Below are 6,035 nucleotides of genomic sequence, written 5' to 3' on the forward strand. Positions count from 1 at the left end.
CCTCTGCTCCCGCCCCCCGGGCAGGCAGGGATGCTCCGGGCGGGCCGGGATGCGGGGAGGGCTGCGGGCTCCGGGCCACGCCAAAACTTCGGGGTGCCCACTGGGATGTGCAGAAACAGGTACAAAGGGGAAAAAAAAGTCACTGCTCCCAGGCTGAAATAGGCGAGCGCTGCGCCCCTTCCACCAGCCACATCGAAATCCTACCACTGATTATTTTTTTTCCCCTAAAATTCGTAATTTACGCCATTTGGCATTTAAATGGCTCATCTCTCTGCTTTGCACGGAATTCCAAGCGTTGTACCCAGCCTGTGGCATTTGTTCGTCATCATTTCTTCTCCATCTATGTTAGAAAAGAGATTAACTGTGTTGAACTGATCAAGGAACATGCTTTAGAAGAGATTTGATTCTTTTTTTAAAAAAGGTTGACTTTCATATCCCATAATACACTGCTTTCTTGCAGCCACCCAACACTGAACTTTGTGAATTCCTCTTTGCTTCATTGTCTTCGCTGGGCTTCACTTTTGGTAGTGACTTTCCTCTCTGGATGTGAGGGAGATCTCTTACTGAGCTTAATGGTCCCAGAACCAACCCTCAGACTGCAGCTGATGACATCATCATTATGCAAATTGTTGATTACTTTAACTAGATTGCCTGCTGTGTATGTTAAGCAGCCTCGTGTTGGTCATTTTCAGAGCAGTGTGATTTTTGCAGGTTTCCTAGGAAGCTGTGCTTAACTTTATGCTGTAATCACCCAGTTTCAGGAATAACAAAAGACATTTACACTGTGGAATGTTGCCAATATGAGTAACAGTCGAAGACACGTGTTTCTGGTCTAAATTGCTCTCTTAGGTTTGAATCCATCTCTGAGTGAAGTTTAACAGGCCTTGGGAATGGGAATAAATTTTCAGGACAGTGTGTTGTGGCTATATACTACTAAAAAATGGAAGAAGATATGCTGATACCACATCTCTCTTTTGTTAACATGCAGGTAGCTTTGATTTTATATGTCCACCACGTATTATTTTTATATGAGATCTGTTATGCTGGTACTTGAAAAATATCACCCAAGGCTAATAATAAACTACTGGTTCTTGAATGATGGCTCATAAATGGTTCATCTTTTCCAAACTTTTTCAACCAGCAACTTCAGGAGTTAGGAACGTTCATGTTTGAAGTTGGATTTCCAAAACAGAACTTCTCTCTCTGTAATTAGAAGAAATAGAAAAATATGATCTCCTGGACTGGACTGGGGAGAAACATTTGATCTTCAAAGGATCAAATCCTGGAGGCACTTAGACAGCAAATGACATTGCTCAGCTGGGAACTTGTGTGGAATGCAGTAGGAGAAGGAGAACATGGGCTGCTAGCAGCAGAAGCAGCATTAATGTGGGGCACATGTCAATGAAATGTCAATAGCAATATGCTACCAGGGTAACAAGGGTGTGGGTATTTTGTATTCCTGGCAGTGCACAGGAGCATTCCCTGACAGAGGTGCTACTGTTTCTGTCACCTGTCAGAAAGCAGATGTGGAGAGAAATAAAATGCTTTTCCAGTCCTTTCTGATGAGGGACATAATTGCAGAAGCAACCTGCTCCTCTCTAGATGTCATCTGTGTAATGAGGTCCCTCCTTCCTTCCCCCCTCCCAGTCATTTCTTCTAGAATATTTCTCCTCTCCATCTGTCTGTTGCAGAGGTGCTGGCACTCACACTGAGAGCAGCTGGCCACTTTGCCTTGCTGGACTTCACATCACTCCTCTTTTCTACACTCCTAGCTTCTCTTGCCTTCAGCCAATTGATTGATAGGTAATTATAATATGCAAAACCAAGGCTGCACTGTTAGCATGGATAAGCCTGAGAGCATTTGAATTATCTGCATATGAAGATGCCTGCTCCTGCACAGATACTATTGCTTTACTAACCTAGCCAATAAGATTGTAGTTACCTCTAGGAAGTGAGCAGGTCAGGAACCTGCCAGGATTGCTGCTCTGCAGATGTAAACTGTACTCAGACAAGTAACAATTTATTCACTAATATTAATTTATCTTTAACCAACCGTCTTTCTGTCTGCTGAAGAACACGCAGAAAAGGAATAGGACTACAACCAAATCAGCAATTACTTTTGGGAAGCTGTTGATGATTTGGTTTTCCTATTGAACTTTTTACTACTTATATAATTGTTAATTAAGGATCATCAAGAAGGAGGGAAGAAAAGCTGTGGGACTCCTTCAAGATGTCATTTGAGCTTTCAATAGAACAGCTAAGCAAACTTTAATGTTAAGTCTCCACCTTATATTTGCTGTAGTTACTCTTTAAAGTACATGTGCTTATTCTACCCAATATTTTCCTTTTTAAATAAGAAATAACTATGAATTCTCAAATTAGTTCCAAAAGCATATATTTATTTAGGAATGAAAATGTTGAGGCCCTATAAATACTGCCCTCTGAGTGAAACACCCCTAAGCCTTTAGGGCACATGCTTAAAGACATGGAGCATCATAAAGCTGGTGATCAGAAACAAGTTTTAATGTGGTATCTGACTCGTCGTAGGCTTTGGCAGACTCTCCTGGGTCACCCCTGTGGTGCCACGGAGCCTGCGTAGCCAAGTGAGCTAAGCAGAGAAATAAACCAGCAAGAACACACAGGCAATGAGACTGCAAATGATCATCAGTCTGGAAATGAACTTAGTAGCAGTCAAAATTCTGACCTCGTCTGAAAGTTCCTTTGCCACAAGATCACTTGGATGCTGCCATGGGATGTGGAACAATGTCATTACAAACACTGAGGACAAGGGACATTTGGCTGGTTTGCCAGCAAGTTCCTTAAATGCTGAAGTTTAGGAAAAAACACTTTTGGTTCTCACCATCCAGGCTGAGAAATGTGCTACCTTGCTGGATTCTCTGGGAAACATGATCCTTTTTAAAGCTGTCTCTTTTTAAGATTTACATTTATTTTTAGTGCTTGGAGATTAATTTGCAGTAACTCATAATGATCTTAGCTTTCTGCATGAATTAATCATTTGCAGTTATCGCTACTGGGGAAAGCTTGTGCTATAAATAATTCTTACAATTTAAGTTGGAAGACGTACCTGGCAGCTCATGTTTTAGTAATAACAAGTCATACACTTAGTCAGCTTTTTCAACCTTTGTAGCTCTTTCAAGACTTTTTTTTCTTCATGCCCAACAGTCATGCTACTAATTACTCTGTAGTGGGGCTGTGTGGTAGTTAGTTTCACTGAATAATGCATCTCCTCTTCTCCAGCCATTGAGGATATACATTGTATTTTAATCTTCTGCAATATGACCTACAGTAAGTGCATGTGTGAATGTATGTATTTATATATATGATCACTGTGACAGGTAACGTTCAGAGGAGAGAGAAGAAAAAGAAAAAAAAGCAGAAATTTTGCTTCTAAGAGGTTCTTTTGTCAACTAATCTATACATCTAAATATTTATTTAGCTGGACAACTGTGTGTGTGACAGCTAGGTCTGATACTGAGGGGTTCATCTTTAGATCTAGAAAGGCTCAGGCTGGAGAAAGGGTATGTGTGGGAAGAAGAGAAATGCAAAAGAAGTAAAACATCACTTGCTCCTCTTTGCACCCATTTTATTTTTTCTGTAGGGCAACTGTTTCCCCATGCACCAAGAAACTGTGGCAGGAGGTACAGATATTTTTTAGAGATGTATGAAGCCTGTATTGGTAGAGGAGTTGAAAGGGAGATGAAGATAACTAGGTGATGCTTTCTTTTGATATTTATGGGAAGTGATAGACATCAGGAGACACAGAGGTGCTGACAATATAATACAGTCTATCTCTATGCAGTTAATCATTTAACCTGTTCAAAAGTAAAGTTTTTCAAGTCAGAGCACTTATTCTGAAATATTGTTCACACACAGGCCTGACCCAAAGTAGCAGCAGCAGTCTGACATGCAAGCCCTTTGGATTTTCTCCATGCCTTTCATACTGAAGAAAAAACATCCAAAAGCAGAGATGGTTGGGAAAGAGTGTTATAAGAGTTTCAGCAAGGGCTTGAAAATTTCAGTGTTTTAGAACTAGGAAATTTTTTTCCACAGCACAACATTGCCCCTCTTTAATTCACTTTTTAAACCATATTGCTATTCAGATTAGAAAAAGCACTCAGCTATTCTGGAGTGGGGGAAATGGCTGAGTAACTAATCACAGCTTACCCTTCTCCCTGGCTACACCCCTGAAGGAAACAAAGCCTGTAATACTTTGGCTAGCATCTGACATGAAAACAATATTTAGCTATAGATGGGAAAATATTTAGCTACATGCAGGTACAGTAGTTCAAGTAATAGCAAAAGTAATGCTAGTAACGTTTAATCAGTGCCAAGGCTTCCTGCTAAGCCTCAGGTGTGCATCCTTGCCTTTTAGACTTGCTTGAAAATTTAACCCAAAGAATCCCAAAACTGATGAAGGAGAGGTCAGATATCAGCACTGACCCTGGTTTCTCCTCCTGTCTTCCAGTGCAAGGTTGCTATTGCCTGTCTGTGACATGAGAGGAGGGAAAGGTTGTCCCCTCTAGTCCCACACCCCAGATCATCATTGTTTCTCTGATGGCCTTTTGCACCCAGAATATTTTTCCTTCCTGAGAGTGAACACTAACAAGATCCACACGATGGTGAAGATTTATAGTGACTGTCCTTGGGATCTGTCAGGAGAGCCATCATACTGCAAGGTGGCCAGGGAAGCTAATTTTAGGGTTTTCTGTGACAGGCTTTGTCTAACCACTCTGGAGTAACTGACCACAGGTTAGTGATGGTGAGGTCTCACTGACACATTTCACTGCTCTTGCAAGAAAAGAAGGTCTGCCAAGCACATTAGAAGCTGGAAAATAATTAGGCTAAAAAACACCTTGTTTTGTCTGTTCTTTCCAAGCTGGTATTCTTTGCAGTGAACACAACCCTGAGGGCAACCCACTGTTAACTCCATGATCAATTGGAAGACATGCTGGCCTCAGTTTTCCAAACCTAATTATTTTCTTCAGAAGTCTGTCTGAAACTAAAAGGTATCTGAGAGGCAAAAAAGTCTTTCCTATCCCTGGAGCTCAGAGGAATTCAGTCACTGCATGCAAATTGTGTTTATATTGACCTCTTACATGTCTTTTGAAGCTGGTGCCTTTTAGGTGGCTTTGCAAGAAAACAGTCCCCTCCAGGCACAATCTGTGAACGCCATATATTAAGAAATATGGTTAGTAATAAGAATGTGGTGTGTGTTTCTACTTATACACACACAAATATATGCATATAAATAGTTATGTGTGTGTAGATGTGTGTGCCCCCTTATGGAGGTGGGTGGGTGTAAGATGCCACCACGCACCAGTGACTCAGGTCTGGGACTTGTGAAGGCAAAGCAGAGGGTGAGCAGATTGTGGAGAAAGGAAGCAACAGCTTTTCCTTCAGCGTCCGAGCTTCAGAGGCAAATTCTTTCCTGCCTTTTTAGCCCAGGATTCAGCCTGTGCAGCAACTCCAAGTGTACAGGAAGATTTAAGGTCAATTTGTTTTAAGTAGTTGTTCACCTCTAACATTTGTCAAGGGGTTAAAAGACCAGCCAGCTTTCATGCACATTGTAAGGCCTTTGCCACAAGATAGTTCTACCTCAGAAAGTGGATTCAACCTCTTCTTTCACAAAGAGAGGAAGATGGGTTAAACATATGAAGAAGCACTTCTACCTCTTGACTGCATCTCAGTTAGGTTGCTGGGCTGTCAGATAAACCACGGTGTGCTGCAAGGCCCTGAACACATGGCAGGGGTCTTAGATTAGTAGAGTTCTTGGCCAGCTGGTTGTTGGGATTCTTCTGTTTAGGATTTTCACTCTTGTGGTTTTTCCCTGACAGACTCCTCACTAGAAAATCCTTTAGCGTGACTCAGATGAACTGTCTCAGGACCTGCTGGCTGCTCTGTTGTATCCAGAGGCTGTTGTGAAGGGATCTCCAGTTCCCATGTGGTGGGTGGGTTTGGTGGCACCTGGTGGCACAGCACATCACAGGGGCACAACAGGCACATCAGGGCTGCTG

Source organism: Apus apus, chromosome 4 (assembly GCF_020740795.1).
Source record: "Apus apus isolate bApuApu2 chromosome 4, bApuApu2.pri.cur, whole genome shotgun sequence".
Classification (NCBI taxonomy): Eukaryota; Metazoa; Chordata; class Aves; order Apodiformes; family Apodidae; genus Apus; species Apus apus.